Consider the following 19,299-nt stretch of genomic DNA (forward strand, 5'->3'; position numbering starts at 1 on the left):
GAGATACCATCTCACACCAGTCAGAATGGCTATTACTAAAAGTTCAAAAAATAACAGATGCTGGAGAGGCTGTGGAGAAAAAAGAAGGCTTATACACTTGGTGGGAGTGCAAATTAATTCAATCATTGTGGAAGACAGTGTGGCGATTCCTCAAAGACCTAAAGACAGAAATACTATTCAATCCAGCAAGCCCATTACTGAGTATACACCCAAAGGAATATAAATCATTCCATCAGAAACACACATATACACATATGTTCATTGCAACACTAGTCACAATAGCAAAGACATGGAATCAACCTAAATGCCCATCAATGATAGAGTGGAGAAAGAAAATGTGGTACATTCACTGTAATAGTTAAGATTCTCCAGAGGGACAGAACTAATAGGATATATGTATATATGAAAGGGAATTTATTAGGGAGAATTGGCTCACAGGATCACAAGGCGAAATCCCATGATAGGCTGTCTGCAAGCTGGGGAAGAAAGAAGCCAGTAGTGGCTCAGTCCAGGTCCAAAAACCTCAAAAGCAGGGAAGCCAACAGTGCGGCCTTCGGACTGTAACTGAAGGCCCGAGAGCCCCACGCAAAGCACTTGAGTCCAAAGGCTGAAGAACCTGGAGTCTGATGTCCAAAGGCAGGAGGAACGGAGGGAGACATCCAATATGGGAGAAAGATGAAAGCCAAAGGACTCAGCAAGCCAGCTTATCCCACCTTCTTCCACCAGCTTTGTTCTAGCCATACTGGCAGCTGATTGAATGGTGCCCAACCACATTGAGGGTGGGTCTTCCTCTCCCAGTCCATGGACTCAAATGTCAATCTTCTCTGGCAACACCCTCATAGACATACCCAGAAACAATACTTTACCAACTATCTAGGCATCCTTCAGTCCAATCAAGTTGACATCTAATATTAACCATCACATGTACCATGGAATACTATGCAGCCATAAAAAAGAATGAGATTATGTCCTCTGCAGGGACATGGATGGAGCTGGAGGCCATTATCCATAGTAAACTAACACAGGAACAGCAAATCAAATACCACATTTGCTCACTTATAAGTGGGAACTAAGTGATGAGAACACATGGACACATAGAGGGGAACAACACACACTTGGGCCTACCAGAGGGTGGAAGTCAGGAGAAGGGGGAGTAACAGAAAAAATAACTAATGGGCACTAGGCCTAATGACACCTGGGTGATGAAATAATCTGTATGACAAACCCCCATGACACAAGTTGACCTATGTAACAAACCTGCATATGTACCCCTGAACTTAAAATAATAGTTAAAAAATTTTTTTAAACATTTTTAAATTAAAATGTTTAATTTGATATAATTTTCCATTCTCTTTTAAATGCACTCTGGCTAAAGACTGTGTCTTTTCTACATTTTCATGCCTAGTACCTAACCCAATGTCTGGCACAGACAATACTTATTAAATGAATGAATGAATGAATGCTTAAGACTACCACATTTGGTATATTACCTTAGTTTCCATGAACTCATTTATGCCTGTCTTTCAGCATACTAATTACAAAGATATATTTTTACATAAATAAATAAATAAGCAAAATGAACAACGGTTTAGGTGCCTTGTCCAAGATCTTCTACCTTGTTTTATTCCAAAGTTTCTGGATAAAACGCCTTCCCAAAAAACTGGCTGCCTGAGGCCCCTTCCTCATCTCTAACTGAAAGTAAAGCAGTTGTTTAAAGAAAGTTTCCTTCTGCTTTCAACACTGGCCTTTTTAGACACAGGTGTGAACCCATTTGGTTTTTGTTTGTTTGCTTGTTTTGGAAGAGGGAGGAAAGATTGAGATCTTTCTATGACTTTCTTTACCCTTCCACTATGACCAGCCCTGCAAATGCCTAGACTCAAGATCGCTAATCCTCCACACTGCTGGATATTGAAAGAATATTTAAATAGGCAAGCTGGGCACAGTGACTTGTTTCTGTAATCCAGAACTTTGGGAGGCCTAGGAGAAGGATCACTTGAGGCCAGGAGTTCAAGACCAGCCTGGGTGACATAGCAAGATCCCATCTCTATATAAATAAACAAATACAATTTTTAAAAAAATAGAAAGAAGGCAACTTACAATGAAAAAAACTAGAAGCAAAATGAAGAAATTCATAGTAGAGTGGAAATATATCAGTAATTGAACCAGGAGCTCTGGTGCTTTTTCAGACTATTGAAAACCCCTCCTTCCTCATCTTTAACTTTAGGTCTCTCATGTCATTAGTCTTCCTTCATGTTATATATCATAGAAGCATTTTATTTCTTTAATCTGCAAAACATATTTAAGTGTTAGAAAACATTTGCTTTTATTTTAGTATTTAATATGGCTCTCATATAGTTTTCAGCCTTTTTTTTTACAGGTTTTCCAAAATAAGTTATTTGCTTCATTTTAGTTTTTTCTACTTTACATCTAAGTTTTGTACAAAACCTGTAGGAAGAAAGTTTTAGTGACATTGCTAGAATTCTGTGTATTCATTTGTAATCTTTTCTTCTATTCCCTCCACTGTCGCCCTTTTTATTAGCAAAGAGCAACTCTGCTGCTATTAAACTGAAATTTTATGCTAAAGGACATTTTATCCCTTGCCAACTTTAAAATATGTATTTGAAACATCATTTATCTGTCCTCTGATGTGATCTTCCATTCATTCTCTACATTTTTTCCCACATTTCCTTTTGTTGAACAGATATAGATTTGTTTGGTCATTGACAGGCCTCATTTGCCTTGCTGTTATTTCTCTCTGCACGCTTCAACATTCCTGTCACTCTCATATATTGATACATATTATTACTTACTGGATCCCTGTTCTCATTTTTTCCCAAATTTACTAGATGTGTGTACCTTGTGAAGGAGTCAAAAGTCACTTACATTTTATTCAACTAAACATGATCAGATATCAAACCAGATACCTGCACTTATGAAGTTGTGGTTCATCTGTGACAAGAGCACATATGACAGTGAAAAGATGTTTCATCTAAGTTTAGGCCAATTGATGCATGTCTGTAGAATTAAAACAGGCTTCTTTAAGACATGTGTTATGTTTTCCAAAGCAGCCAAACAGAACAGGCTGTAGTCATTAAAAGATAATTGTCCCAGTGGGGTGGAGCTTCCTGAGACATGTATGTTTGTGTAAGGTTGTCCAGAAATGAGGCAATCTAATGAGTGACTTGTTATCTTTGAAATATAAAATATGCCAGGACACTAAATTAAACAGACCCAAATAGTCTTAAACAGAATGGGCTCAAATAGGAGTCAATGTTACTGAGATTAAGAATAAATTAACTCCCACTTCAATATGTGTCAACACCATGTTTATTAAGTTTTTAACTAATAAGGTATGTCACTTTATGAGATTCTCTTTATTGAGGGAAGATAGAAAAACAAGAGAACAAAGTTGTGAATACTTACAGTATCTGACTTCCTTTTTGTAGGCATTCCAGTTCAGTGAATTAAATTGACAAGAGAATGTTTGCATATTATCCCCAAGTTTCATTTGGGGATTATTTTCTTAATGTTTTGAGAGAAGACTCAGTTTTAGACTCCAGTTCTAACAATCTGAAATGCTATCAGCAGCCCCAGATCCCTCCCTCTACTGCACACTTGCCTCCCCCTTGACTTTCCTGTTACAAACAGCTGTAGAACTCAATGTTTGCTTGTGTCTCCTCAAAACTCATATGTTAAAATCCTAACCTCCAGTGTGGTTAGGAGGTGGGGCCTGTTGGAGGTGATTAAAACCCTCATAAGAAGATATTTTAGAAAGCTCTCTTGCCCCTTCCGCCCTGTGAGGGCACAGAGAGAAGACAGTCCTCTATGAGCCAGGAAGAGGACCCCACCAGACGCAGAATCTGCCGGCACCTTAATCTTGGACTTCCCAGCCTGCATAACTGTGAGAAATAAGTGTCTGTTGCTAAATCTAGCCAGTCTATGGTATTTTTGCTATAGCAGCCTGAACAGACTAAGACATCAACAAAGACACTCCGGAAGCCACTGCTTGGTTAGGCCGCAGTTCCCACCTGACCCCAGTTGCAGAGCCTCACTGATTAATCTCTCTGTCTCCTACACTATCCATTCTGCCAGGGAATTCTGCTTACGTTACAGCTTCAATTGGGTGATTTTTCTCTTTTCTAAAACATTCAATGGTTCCTCATTGTCCATTGAATGAACTACAAATACCTCAGCCCAGAATTCAAAGCCTTGTACAATATAGCTCCAGCCTCTCTCTCCAGCTACGTCACTTTCTATTCTCTGACATAAACCCCATCTTTTAGCAAAATTGAACATCTTATATTTCCTCACATTGTCTGGTATCTTCTCCTCTCAAGGGCATTGTTTCCAATTTCCTTTATGAGGAGCCTATCCTTCAGAATTATTTTAAATATTGCCTACTATAAAAATAACTTTTCTGATTTTTCAGTCATATATCCTATTTCACTTCCTTAACGCTATTCATTTTTGCCACATGTATTGTACTTTGTATCATGTTGATTTTATTGGGCATGCCCCTAGCATTAGCCCGAGAGAGTAATCACTGCATCTAACTCTACAGAACACCTCCTGCAGCCACCAGAACAGGGCCAGACACACGGTGGCAGATCATCTATGTAATCTTGTTTTCCACAAAGACTAATCAAGTAGACAGCATATGGATGTGCAAAGCACAATGTTACTAACTTTACAATAGGGTTGCATAGGTAAAGTCAAAACATTATTGAATCTCATTTTCTAACATACATTGACAAATTTTTCTAAGCCACCACTTCTTACCAAGAGTTTAGAATATTATTTTAAGTTAGTAAATATTAACTAAAGGATCTAGTCTATAAATATATTATATAAAATATTAATTTAACATTTAATATTTCAAATGATCTACAACAGGAATGCTCATCCTTCTCTCAGAAACCCTCTGCGTTCTCTCCTCACTTTCTTTCGGTTTTTGTCCACATGGTACTTTCTCAAGGAAGTCTGCCCCCTAGCCACCCTGTCTGAAATTGCAACACACACACACACACACACACACACACACACACACACACACATCCTATCTCCCTTTCCTGCCTTATTTTCCTCCGTCACACTTATCACTAATACACTGCAATGGTCTAAATGTTTCTCCCAACATTCATGTGTTGGAAATATATTTCCCAATGCAACAGCGTTGGGAGGTGGAGCCTAATGAGAGGTGTTGAAAGCATGATAGTAAAAGTAAAATAGTGCTTATCGGAGAAAACATTCACAAGCAGAGAAGTGGCAGAGTACACATGATCCATGTGCCTTATTAGCCCACAGAGTGGCACGCTTAGACAAAGGTGAACAGAGGCACAGGAATAAAAGGAGACACTCTCCTCTTGCCATTTTTCATAATCCCAGGAGAAGTGAATGGAACAGGGAACACCTAGTTGACTGTGTAACAGTGAAAGCTTCCGCTCAGAGAATGGCCCTGTAAAAAATGGGCAGTTTCATAAAAAAGAACGAGATCATGTTCTTTGCAGGAACATGGAGGCCATTATCCTTAGCAAACTCACGCAGGAACAGAAAACCAAACACCGCATGTTCTCACTTCTAAGTGGGAGCTAAATGATGAGAACTCATGGATACAAAGAAGGGAACAATAGACACTGGCGTCTACTTGAAGCAGGAGGATGGGAGGAGGGAGAGCAGCAGAAAAAAGTAACTGTTGAGTACTAGGCTTAGGACCTGGGTGATGAAATAATCTGTACAGCAATGCCCGCCCCCCGCCCCACCTACACAAGCTTACCTATATAGCAAACCTGCACACGTACCCCTGAACATAAAAGTTAAAAAAAAAAATAGGCATCTCCTCTTGAGCCAGATTCCCGCTACTCTACTAAAAAAAAATAAAAATAAATTTTAAAAAAGCTTCCAGAACAATCTTTCCTCAGTCCACTCTGGGTCTGCGGGAACTCAGTGTAGATAAGTCTATTAATCAGCTGTGGCCAATACCAGATTTTTTTTGCTGTTTAGGAGTTTGGTATTAATAAGTGTCTCCTGCAGTTAATAAGTGTCCCTTTCATCATTCAGGTAAAGAATGATGTCTTAAATATTACAATAAGTTCATATTAAGAGCCACTGCTTGGGAAAATCTTAGAAAGCTGTTTGAGGCTGTCTGTCCACATCTGCAATAGCAATGAGTTATTCAAATCACTCACTTCACCCTGAAATCTTGATCCTCCTATTTAGATTGTCTGAGTATGTGTCCAATCCAATGAAGAGTATCAACGTACCTTGAGAATGAGCCATGGATTTTTGTCTGCTTTTTTCATTATTGTATCCAACTACACAGAATGGTTCCTGGCACATAGTAGGCACCCAGCAAACATTTTTTTGCCTGAATAAATAAATGAAATATTGACAATCAATGCAGTGCCCTGCCCTCAATTCCTTCTCTCATGTCTGCATCATCAGTAAAGATACAAGGGTTGTGTTAATTCAATGTAAGAGTTTATTGCCAATTTAGCCACTTATAAATTTCCGTTTACTACAATGTGAATAAGCTGGTAACGGAACAAAATTCCTTATAGTAAGCAACTTTCAAACCTTGTTATTAATTATAGTATGTGCTATATTATCATGCTAACACTTTATTGCTTTTCCTATTGCAGCTTCAGAACAGATAGTTACCACACATGATGGTGCGGGGAGGCTAGTTAGATGGCCTTCAAAGTACTTGGCCCTCCCTGACCTTGATAACCCCATTTATACTCAGATGATGCTATTACTTCATACCACGTTTCCTTTTAACTTCTTATTATCTCTAAGGCTCTCTGCCAGGATGAGAAAGATGCCACTCATTTGTTCTCTAATCACCCCTTTCTGCCCCTTATCAGTGGGCTTTCAACCACTGGCTCTCATAGACACTTTTCTCCAGATTGCATAATATTACATATTTCTATACCACATAGCTTGTATCTTGACAAATAGAATACTATAATGCCAAATAGCTCCTAATTCTCCTTTACATTACCTTCTGAAAATATGCTTTCAAACATTTTACCCCTTCCTTACTTCGTTTTCTTTGACATCCTCTAACATAACTTTCTCTTTTCTTTTTCATTTATAAAGGCAGTATCAAACTTGCATGTTGCAACATTTGTCATTGTTATGATAACCACATAAGGTCTATTAACAATCTGAATGGGGAAAAACTTATATTAGTAACCCATTCTGTTGTATTTGTCATTATAAATCCTTTTGCTATCACATTATGAATTTTGGAAAAACAGAAATAGGAAGGGGAAATATGTCTCCAAAATGTGCAGACGTATACCCCATAATCTCAATTTCAGTGTCCTTTATCTCCTTATCCCTCTCTTTCTCCCTAGTTTCTCTCACTCCCTGGTTCTCTCACACCTTTCTGTTGTTATATTTAGAAGTAACTATTAGATGTTTGGTGTATAAGAGTTCATAGCTCATATTAGTTTACCAAGGGCTGCTATAACAAAATACCACAAACTAGGTGGCTTAAACAACAGATATTTATTTTCTCATAGTTCTGGAGACTGGAAGTCCAAGATCAAGGTGTTGGCAGGTCTGGTTTCTCCTGAGGCCTCTCTCTGTGGCTTGCAGGTGGCCACCTTCTTTCTGTGTCCTCATGTCATGTTTTCTCTGTGTGAACCCATCCCTGGTGTCTCTTTGTTCATCCAAATTTCCTCTTCTCATAAGGACATTAGTCAGATTGGATTAGGACCCCCTCCCTAAGAGCCTTATTTTGACTTAATTACTCCTTTAAAGGACACACCTCTAAATATAGTCATATTCTGAGGTACTGGGCTGAGGGCTTCCACATTTGAATTTAAAAGTTGGGAGGGGCACAATTCACTTTATAAATATTTCTTCACAAGAGAGAAAAATATAGTCATAAAAGTATAGAATTCAAAGTAAGTTATGAAAAATGTGATAAACTCTAAAGGTTAGGTTACGATACACGATGCTTTTTGCTTTAGTTGGTTAGATATTTGATTGTTATTTTGTTTTTGAAAGAAATAAGATATGAGCTAGACCACAAGAGGATACAATTTGACTTCAAAGGATAGGATTTCTGCAGTGAAATTGGAGAAAAGTGAAGGGAATAAATTGCACACATCCCAGTGGCAGGAAAACAAAGGACTCATTAAAGAATAGAGAATTAATCTAGCTGGAATGTTGACTATCGGAGAGCGTTGGTTTGCAGGAGCAGGAGCAGGGGTGCCCCTGGGTAAGAAGAAGTCTAGAGGGATTTCAGACTAGAAAAGGTAAGTAGAACCTCACTGTAAAGCTGAGGAATTTGGATTTTATTCTGTCAGTGACAGGAAAGAATTAAAGTCAAAGTGCTCTTGATAGTTCTTTTGTTTGCATGTACTGTTCAGTGTTGAAAATGGGTAAACCTGGAGAACATTATGCTAAGTGCAATAGGCCAGGCACAGAAAGTCAAACACCATGTCTCACTTATACATAGAATCTAAAAAAGTTGAACTTATAGAAGCAGAGAGTAAAATGGGGTTGGGGGAAAGCAGGGTGATTGGGGAGCTGTTTAGTCAAAACATTCAAACTTTTAGTTAGACAGAAGGAATAAATTCAAGAGATCTATTGTACAACATGGTGACTATATGTATAATATTAGTTCTCACACTGCTATAAAGAAATATGTGAGACTGGGTTATTTACAAAGAAAAGAGGTTTAATTGGCTCACAGTTCTGCAGGCTGTACAGGAAGCATAGCAGCTTCTACTTCTGGGGAGGCCTCAGGTAACTGCCAGTCATGGCAGATGCAAAGAGGGAATGAGGCACTTCTTACACAGCTGGAGCAGGAGCAAGAGATGGAGGGAGGTGCCACACACTTTTAAACAACCACATCTCACAAGAACTCAGTCACTATCAGGAGAATAGCACGAAGGGGGCAATCTGCCCCCATAATCCAATCATCTCGCACCAGGCCCCACCTTCACCATTGGGATTACAATTCAACATGAGATTTGGGTGGGGACACAAATCCAACCCATATTACTATAGTTGATAAAGGGTTGTTTACTTGACAACTGCTGAAAGAGCAGATTTTAAATGTTCTCGACATGAAAAATAAGTATATAAGGTAATAAATATGTTAACTAGATTGATTTAGCCATTCCACAGACATATTTTAAAACATGGTGTTTTAAACAACATTCATAGATACTGTTTTTATTTGTCAGTTAAAGTGTATATAATTTAAAAATAAAATAAGCTGTATATTAACAGTAGTCTGTATTATAAAGCATTTGCTTCCTTCAAATGTTTCAACATTTCCTATGTCATAACTGGACCCCAAACTTAGCTGAAATTTTCATATACATATTCTTAAGGACCTAAACCAACAGTTTGCTTTGGTCCTATGATCACCCTTCACAAAATCTGACACTTCCGCATTATTTATATCAGTATTTCTCCAACTATAATCTTTGGCTCTTTAGATATCTATGAACTTATTCTGAGGAGTGGAAGAAACTAGTCTTTTTTAATTTGTAGGTTCTTAACGTGGGGTTCTTGAGCAGAGGTGAGAAAATAATTGCATATTTTATTTTCACTAACTTCTAACTGAAATAAAACATTTCTCTTTAAAGTAAATTGGCAACACAGGCAGATTTTTTATAGGTCATTACAATTACTGTGAAAACCTTGAAAGTTTTTTAATGCTTATCACTAATTTAAAATTGTGGGGGTTATCAAACCTGATGACAGATCTCATTATTTATTGGTAATAAAAATTCACCAATAATATATTTGTCAATGTTATGATTTTTTAGATATTTTGATTACTGTAATTCTGGATAATTGGTTTCATCTTACTGGTTGAATTTAGTTTTATGCTTTGAAAAACTATCCTGAGAAGCAGCCCATAAGCTACAAGAGACAGGCAGAAGAGTCTATGGGATAAAAATGGTTAAGAATCCACAACTTAGAAGGAGTCTATAGTATTACTCCAGTCTAGGGGTGGAGGGAGAACTGCCTTCTGTTATCACTCCTTGCTTTAAGAAACCTGTGTTCAGGCTTTTGCTTTGAATACTAAACCATCTATTTCTGTATTTATCATATTTCTTTGAGTCGATACCTCTGAGCCTTCCTAGATGGCTTCTTATCACTTGAAGTTGACTATAAATGGATTCTTTTATTTTGTTTACCCTGGAGTCAGAACAGGCAGGAGGAAATCAGGTTGAGAGGAGTAAAGCATCCCAAGGAAAATTTTATCAATTAAATGTTAATGCAAAAAAAAAACCTATTCATTCTCTTGATTTGTGTTACTTTAAGGTGAAATCCAGAATATCAAATGAACTTATCAAAAGGATGCCTAAATGCTTTCAACTTTTTGGTGAGTTCTTTAACTAAGTTCCACTAGGTTTAAAATGTAAATATATTGTTTCCACTTAAGCAATCTCCAGATAATATTTTAAAAGATAATGAAATAATATCTAAGACCCTCAGATGGAAGCTACTGTATTAAGTGCTAACTCTAATCATTATTTTCTTAAATATTTGGATATTTGGATCTCACTGAAACATGTAACATTCTTTTGAAATGACCTGTGAATAGAAAAATGCAATCAAAGCATGTTGCAGTGGAAGCACCTGCTTCTCTCCATTCTGTAAGAATAGAGTCTCAATGAATAGCCTGCTGAAATTCCAATGGCTTTATCAAATGAGACCCTGACCAGGTTTTCCAACAATATTTAAGGCCTCCCTTAGTGATTTCACTGCATTTACAGAGAGACCTCAACAATCAAGAAGGAAATGTGTGTTTTGCTCTTTCTTGGCTCTGTTCAGTCCCTGGTTTTATCAAGCTGCCGCACAGCACTTCTGTCCTGAAAGACGCCTGTGTGACTTGGATACCATTTCATAGAGTCACACTGGATCCTCTTATGTCCTGCCAATTAAATTATCTTCTCCAGCCTTTATTCCTGCCAAAGAGGCTCAGGCTGAGATAAGGTCACACTCCTCTTAAGTTGTTTTTGAAATAGTGTGGAAGGCCTCATGAAGAATAAGAACATGCACAAGCATTAATGCCTCATCTTCCCCAGCCCCCTTGGTAGATACTGAATTTCTCTGCAGAAGTTCCTTCTATTGTGTACCACCACCCTGAATCTCTAAAAACTGAAGAGTCCTCCTTAATCTCATTGAATTAAACTATAGCACTACACAAAGCATGTGCTAAATGTGAGATTCCATTATCGCTGTGCCAGTTGAATTACAGATCAGACATCATAGGAGCTGAGAGGAGGTTCTTAAATTGGTCCTGTTCAGGGACTCTGGGGAACAATACTTGACTGTCTTCTGTATTTATATAAAACTATCTCTATTCTGCTACACATCTAAAACAAAATTAAATTTTTGAAAGCTATCTAGATAATTGCTATTTTTCATGTTTTGCATTCTACACTTCTCCTTGGCTTTTGCTTTCCCCATCAGAATGTTTCACAAGACACAACTCAGGTAATGGATCTTTATTTTATAAAACACACAAAGTGTAATAATTGAGCTTTCAGTTGATTTCATATTTGCACCAAGGTACTACCTTTCCATGAGGAGATGCCTGCAAACTCAAGCTCTAGACTTATAGGAGACTATGAAGTGTTCTCTAAGACCCTCGTTTAAAGTGCCTCTTAGGACTTTTGAGACTGTCGAGATGAATTCTACTTTCTGGGTCCTGAATCCAAAATGAAAGGAAGAGGACCTATGGTTGCCCTGTAAGAGTGGGTACAAGGGTAAGAAGTCCTCAGGGTGTGGCGCTCAGACTGGCTCACAAACATACCAACTTCCTCTGAAACGTAAACATTCCCGGCCACCTGTCCCTTCCACGCACCCTCTCCGTTGCCTACTCACAAAATCATTGTTGTATTTTGTGTAAAACCTCATCATTCCTTTATGTTTCTGATGAAAGATTCTTGCTGACCCTTAGTACTCCAGTTCCCCAATCCCTGCAAGGGATTTCATACTCAGAGAACTCATGGCCCAGATTGGAGAGACTGCAAAAGCACAGATAGTCACTGTTTGCTTACATATCTGCTGACACAGTTTCTGGCACGATAGAATATTAGCACGAGGAAAAGCTAGGCTCTTGAGTATATGCTTTTCCTAAACCCTCTCTCTTTATGGAGTCTTCTCAATCCAAAGAATTATAACAGAATGAAGAGTTTAAAAATTTTAGGTAAAGGAATTGAAATCAGAGATGATTGAGAAGGCTTTTGAGATGATTGAGAGATCTGTGAGTATTTTCCTCCTTTGAGCTGTCTTTTGTTTTTTGTTTTTTTTGACAGAGTTTTGCTCTTGTTTCCCAGGCTGGAGTGCAGTGGTGCCATCTTGGCTCACTGCAACCTCCGCCTCCCTGGTTCAAGCAATTCTCCTGCCTCAGCCTCCCAAGTAGCTGGGATTATAGGCATCCGCCATCACGCCCGGGTAATTTTTTGTATTTTCAGTTGAGACGGGGTTTCACCATGTTGGCCAGGCTGGTTTCAAACTCCTGACCTCGTGATCTGCCCGCCTCGGCCTCCCAAAGTGCTGGGATTACAGGCATGAGCCACCGCACCCGGCCCTATTTTTCTCTTTCTTAGCTTTTCTGTTTCGTCCTATGCTTAAGTAATTTCTGATTTATACTAGATACTATAAATGATATTTTGTAAAATCTTGGGATTTTATTAATTTTCCCTGAAAGTTGTTGAGTTATTTTCCACCAAAGACTTTTAAATGACTGGCAGATAACCATAAATTTGTAGAGGTTTGGTTTTCTGCTTTATGAAAGTGGGACTATTGTGGTTTGCCTCCTAATCCTGAGGAAATTACTTTGTCCTAGGCCATTACCTTTACTCTTAAGATGGGGAAGTCTGAGTATTTACCAAGCTTTTTTAGCTTGGCAGGACTTAAACTCCAAATTTTCTTACCTCTTCAGTTAAAATATCTACTCAGCTCTTCATAGCCTTCAGCTCTATTTTTTTTCTCCCTGGACATTTTGGGACCTCATAAGCACGTATGCAGTTCAGGAGTCAGACAGGATTTGAGAAAATTTTATAGGCAGATCTTGATATCTTTCACTGTTGTTCTCTCCTTTCAACACTCTGGTGGTCCTGCATCCATGCTCTGAAGCCAGTAAGGGTGTGGTTTTCTGCTTCTGTTTTAGCTGATCCACACTGCACTTGCCCATTTATTTATTGGTCCATTCATTTTTTACTTTTATTTTCGTCTGGTGCCTCCCACTAAAGTGCAATCTCTGGGAGAACAGATTTCTCTTCTGGCACCACTATATTTCAGCACATGATGCTATGCACAGCACATAGTAGATTCCCAACATATTTACCTGACTTTTGATAGTTTTACATCATATCATGTGACAATGGCTTTATATTAAAGTTATGTTAAATTACATTAAGTTTATAATTTAATCACATTAAAGTAAAGTCATGTAAATTCTTGAAAGACCACTAAAAGTAAAATAAACAGAATGTTTACATCCTCATTCTAGAGATAGGAAAGAGTCCAAAACATTTAAAACAAAACACTAATCATTTTGCTTCAAGGAGATGTCTTAATAAACTATGTAAATGTATGTAATTTGTAGATGGTGTATTACTGTAATGTGTGAAAGTATTGAGTATAACAAACCAGGATGGAGCCATTTAACTTTTTATTAAGCTTCTGTATCCAACCTTATTGCAAAGGAAAGCATGTACAAGCTCCCCACTTCTGTCAGTGTGGAAATATAATGAATTTTTCCTCTGAGAGTGCTGAACAGCCATCTCAGCTAAGTTCTTACCTCTACAGCAAAACATCAATCTAATCTGTCATCTCAGCAGCACTCACTGGCCATTCTGTGAAATATCCTTCTGCTATTTGAGAGCTCAGGTTCCTAACCTTCATTATCAGAAAAATAACGAATCACACCATCCTAATCCTACAGTGTTTCCTAAGCTAAAAATGCAATATCATAACCTTTATATACAACACTTTGAGGTAGCTATAAACAGATGTCAGTCACCAAAAACACACTCTCAAACATTTCCTAGATATAAGAATTGTCTAATTATTCATACATTCAAAATTTTTGTACCTGGGGAAAAAAAAAACAAAACTTTTGTTTGATTTTCTCCATCTTACCAGCAGTATTTTAGTAATTGGCATCATATATGAAACAGAAATTTATACTTAGCCTGTTCCTGTGTTGTGTTTCTTTCCAGGGACAGAAATATTGATGCAAACACCATTTAAAAACCCATTTTATAGTGTCACACTTACAAAGCTGTTTTGGGTCACCACAATCATTGGAATTCATTCACCCCTCAGAAAATACTTTATTCTGGTCATAACATCACATTTTTCCTCTCATGCAGAATGAACAATCTATAGTCACATGTTGTTTCTTTCTGTAAGCCACAGTTTCTAAATTGAGTGTCTAGCATTTATAATCAACTGCTTCATTTAATTCAGGTCGATTTTAAATGCTAGCCATTCATTTGGTGGACTGTGAGCAGCCTGTGGTTTTGTTAGATCTACAGCATAAAGAAACAATTTTTCTTATCCTGATCCTATAGTTGTCTGGGAAAGGTGACACTCGGTGAGACATAATGATAAGAAAGGCTACAGATGCCCTAGGCAGTCAGAACCAAAGCCAGATGATTAAACCATTCTGCAGCATTCCCCAAAGACAAAGCAAGGGAAGCAATGTTTTGAATGTTTAGTACTAAAAAAATTCTTCAGAACAGAACTCACACATACTGTATGTGTTTTTGTTCCTGCAATCCCCCACCCTCTGTTTCTGTAGTTCCTCCTATTAATGAAGAATTCAGAGAGGGAGGAATGATAGTTTTTGCATGCCTATTTACTGGGATTTCTTTTATTCATCTGTAGAGTGGAAATATCAACTAGATTAACTTTGAAAGATTATAAAAAAACTCAGAATTCTCCATGTCTCCTCATGAGGAAGATTGTTTTCCCTGTTTCAAGCAATGCACCTAAATGATACACTCCTTCATTTTACTGATTCCTCTTACTTATTGTTCTAGTAGAGGCACATCAGTCGGTAAAGGAATTGAAATGCATTCACGACATTTGAGTTTGCTAGATTCATTTACAAGTGATTGATGGGTTCACCTGGCAACTTCAAGACCTATTTGCTTTTAAAAATCAAACCCTTAATCCTAAACCTAACATGAAGATTCATGACTTGAGAAGATAATTTTTAGGTCCCTGTAGCACACTCTATATTGACATTCTTGTTTTAGGTAGAGGAATGTGGAAGAGGGAGGAATAGTGTGTATAGTTTCATATGTCACACTTTCTTCTGGAAATTCAAGAGTTAATCTCTTTTCCTTTATTATCTTCAACTTGGTTGCAGGCAGGTAGTGGCCCTCTCTAGAGACAGATTCTGTCAGCACTTCAATAGCTCCCTCAAATGAGAACAGTCAGCTTCAATAGGGGTTAGAGAAAATAGAGTACATATTTGCTTTAACAGGAGAAAAGGAAAACATTAACAAACTAAACATTACTTTAAAAACATGAAAACATCACGTTTTAAATTTAAAACTGCCTAACTAAATCTTGCAATATGTTATTGGTATCACCTGTTCCTAGATGCAACTCCAGCCCTTTTCCTACTGGACTTGGCTTCCCTCATGTCAGACAGCCTTCCCCTTGGGAATTTTCTGTTTCCTGTCTGTTAGTCTCCATTCACACCCTTACACTCATTTCAGCCTTTCTGAAAAAGGAGGTGATAAAACTTCACTAATCTCTTAGCGAAATTCTCACTGTGTATCTGTGTACAATGTGCTGAAAAACACCTTCAAATCCCATTTCCATTTCCCCAGAGAATTTGGCTTCCTGGAGAGAGATATTAAGGGTTTTGTCTGCCTTTTTTAGGTTGACAATATCTTTTATTTTAACTGCCTCTGCATGTCATCTATTTCAAGATTTCTTATGTAATTTACACATTTTAATTTACTCTATTATCTTATTTTAGTTTTTTCCCCTTTTCTTTTTACTACCTGAAGTCTGCCTTCTCTTATTAACGATGCTCTGATTCATTATTTCACGTCTTATGATCTGACTGTTTTAAGTGCACCAGAGGCCACTTAAAAGACTATTAAGCCTCCAGAGGAGTGACAGGTACTTTTGCACTAGCCCAATGATTCTTACTTGTTTTCTATCTGCTGCCCTCATGAGAGCTTTCTTTCCAAGCATACATTCTATCATCCCTATAACTAAAATAATACCAAAAAAAAGCCACGTACACAGTTCATCTTCCTTTGCCATATCAGGAGAACCAGAAAATTGTAAAGAAAAGAGAGTAAGAGGAAATCTAGGAAGAGCTGACCTCATCATTAATTAACAGCTACTGGTAATTGCAAGTTTCTATTTATAAAGCTTCTCAGAACCTCCTATGAGACTTCCCTGCAGATCCTAATTCCATGAGTATCTTGACTAGTCCAAAAGCCCTTACTCCTAATCCCAACGAGAGCTAACATAAATAGGTGTATTGCCTAAGACAGTTGCTTCACCATAAAACATTTTAGAGAATCTGTACCTTTGAAGTAGACCAAAAAGTGTTGTGGATATGTCTTATTTAGTTTAGGCTATGTTTAACGCAGAGATTCATATTGTTTATAGAAGAATTAAGAAACATTTTGCATAATATATGAAATGTTTTAAAGTGTCCATGACCCAGCAATCTCATTTGGAATAATATACCCTCAAAAAAATTGATAATTGAACCAACAGGTGTGTTTTCCTAGGATATGTCTTTTACAGAAAAAAATTGAAGCTACCTGAAAATAGGAGATTGAGTGAATTTTGTTGTATCAATATAAGGAAATATATTTAAGCATTACAAAAAATGATTGAGAGTTCTATTATTGTCATTGTAAGATGATATTTTGCTGAGGGACAACAGTAGATTTAAGCAGCATATATAATACAATGGGATTTAACATTTCTGCAAAATTGTGTTTTTATATGCAGATTATAGTGTATTAACAGATTAAATAAATGGCAGAATTATGAGTTATTTCTCTTATTCTCTTTCTACTTTTTCTATAGTGAGCATGAATCAATTTTGAAATTAATGAAATCTGAATCCAAATTTTTTTAAAAAAGAGTTTATTTCTTAGAGTAAAAACACCCAGCAAAAACTGAGGAGGTGACACTTAAGCTGAGTTTTGAAGAAGCCAGAAGAGTTCTCTAGGTGAATGCAGTGGTTCTCCTTCATGCAACAGCAGGGGCAAGGGCTGATAGATGTTAGAGGAGTTGCTAGAGAGAATGGCATTTATGAATACTATAAGTACCTCAATGAGACTAGAACATACAATGCAATAGAAATATAATGGGTGTGAAAGTCAGGAGGCAAATTTTGAAAATGCCACATATGCCAGGTAAAATAATTTGAATTTTGTCATGAAAGAGTGAGAAAGATATTTTTAAAAGAGTAATGGCATAATAGAATTGCATTTTTAGAAAGATCACTCAGAAGCATTGTGAAAAATGAATTGGCAACCTCTTATCATACACTCTGCCAGACTGAGGCAGTGGCAATGAGGTGGGAAAAGAAATAATTGAGTTTATGATCTTAGTTGTAGAAACTTAGGGCTTTGTAGGGTGGAAGTATAGGTATAGACATTGTCAATGATAACCTCTGAGATTCAGGATAATCCAATGGAATAGTCAATGGTGCCATTCCCTGTGACAGAGAGCAAGAGACGAGGGCCAGAGTTAAGGGGGAAGAGGACTCTGTGCTGTACATGATGAGTTTGAGACACACAGAGTTTTTGCAAGTGAAGATGCCAAGTGGGCAGCTGCACATTAGAGCCTGGAGCACTGAAGGGAGATATCAGCAGCATATGTGGATTTGGGGAATCTACTTCCCATGTGCAGGCATGATTTTAAAGGATTATCTTACACTTGCTTTTCACATGCTTTTCATTTCATAACTTAGAGAAATCTGGCTTCCCCACCTCCTCGTATTAAATACTGTTCTCACTAAAATGATCTCCAATGACTTGCAGGAGGCTAAGTCCATATACAGTGAAAGTTGTGGAACGAATAGAGAAATATGTAAAGGAACAAGCAAAGAGGGCTTAGGAGACAACTTAGAGATCACAATTACTTAAAGTTCTGTTAACAAGAAAACTCAGACACTGTGGAATCCAAAAGCAGGAAGGATGGGAGAGGAGCAAAGGTTGAAAAATCATCTATCAGGTATAATGTTTACTCTTTGGGTAATGGGTACACTAAAAGCCCAATCCCTACTAGTATGCAATATACCCATGTAACAAACAAGCACACATATCCCCTGAATCTAAAAGAAAGAAAAAGAACCCAAAACTAAGACTGAAATTCATAAGTAGGTGGGAGAAAAAAACATAAGAGACTATTGTTACTAAGGCTGAGGGATGTGAGAACTTCAAGACCCCAGACAGAGGCTTTTTAGTGGTGTTGGAACTTGGCCAAGCCAAATAAAGTCAAGTCTGAATACTTTCTGTGGACTTAGTAACCTGAATGTCATTAGACATCCTCCTAGTGAGAACTGTTTTAAGATAGAAGAGAAAGTGGAAGCCTAATCGCTCTGGATTGTGGAATAAAAGACACACGAAGAGCAAGTGTAGAATAACCCTTCAACAAGCCTGGCAGCAAATGGGAAGGAGAAAGAGGAGGGAGAGAGAAGAGGTGCGAGTGGTGGGGGGGTCACTGGAAGCCTTTTTAAGATTTGCGTTTCTTTTTTCCCAAGGGGAAAGGAATGGTAGAATGGGAAAACTGAGGTAATTGATGAAGAAAAGAAACAGAAGGACACAGCATTCAGACCAGAATGAAAGATCAGCTATGGCTCAGAGGTTAAAGACTTTACCCTTGGAGATGGGTTTATAGGCCTGCAGGCTGGATAGAATTGGAGGTAAATTTGAATGTGGGAAAAATTTGGGAGAATTTTTCTAAGTAGAATACCAGGTACAAATTACAAGTTATATTCAGTTTCTCAAAGAGGGACTAGACCCAGCAATTTCTATCCAGATTATTGGTGCCAAAATAACCCAGGTTAACCACATTAACTTCAGAAACACAATAAAAAGGACTTTTTCATGTATCCAATTAAATTACTATGGAAAAATAATAGAGTGGGGTTAGTAGTGTGAGTGCCAAGAAAGTGCAATTTAAAATAGAGTGATCAAAGTAAACCTTACTGAAGTGACATTTGAACAAGATTTGAAAGAGATACTGAGAGAATATTGCATGCCTAAAAGCTGCCATGGGCTTGTATTTTCAAGTAATAACAAGGAAGCTCAT

At 37.6% G+C, this 19,299-nt stretch overlaps 1 protein-coding gene and 1 long non-coding RNA gene across 9 annotated transcripts in view; one reads left to right on the forward strand and one right to left on the reverse strand.

Annotated features, from left to right (window-relative positions):
• NKAIN2 (sodium/potassium transporting ATPase interacting 2) overlaps positions 1–19,299 on the forward strand; it is a 1,024,303-nt gene that overhangs the window by 955,974 nt on the left and 49,030 nt on the right. The gene's annotated exons all lie outside the window — the stretch shown is intronic.
• The window catches only part of LOC117980692 (uncharacterized), a 289,677-nt gene that overhangs the window by 112,234 nt on the left and 158,144 nt on the right, over positions 1–19,299 (reverse strand). Inside the window, exon 2 of the long non-coding RNA XR_008625765.2 lies at positions 6,261–6,364. This is a non-coding gene — a long non-coding RNA (uncharacterized LOC117980692). The remainder of the gene's footprint in view (positions 1–6,260; positions 6,365–19,299) is intronic.

Source organism: Pan paniscus, chromosome 5, assembly GCF_029289425.2.
Source record: "Pan paniscus chromosome 5, NHGRI_mPanPan1-v2.0_pri, whole genome shotgun sequence".
NCBI classification, from domain to species: Eukaryota; Metazoa; Chordata; class Mammalia; order Primates; family Hominidae; genus Pan; species Pan paniscus.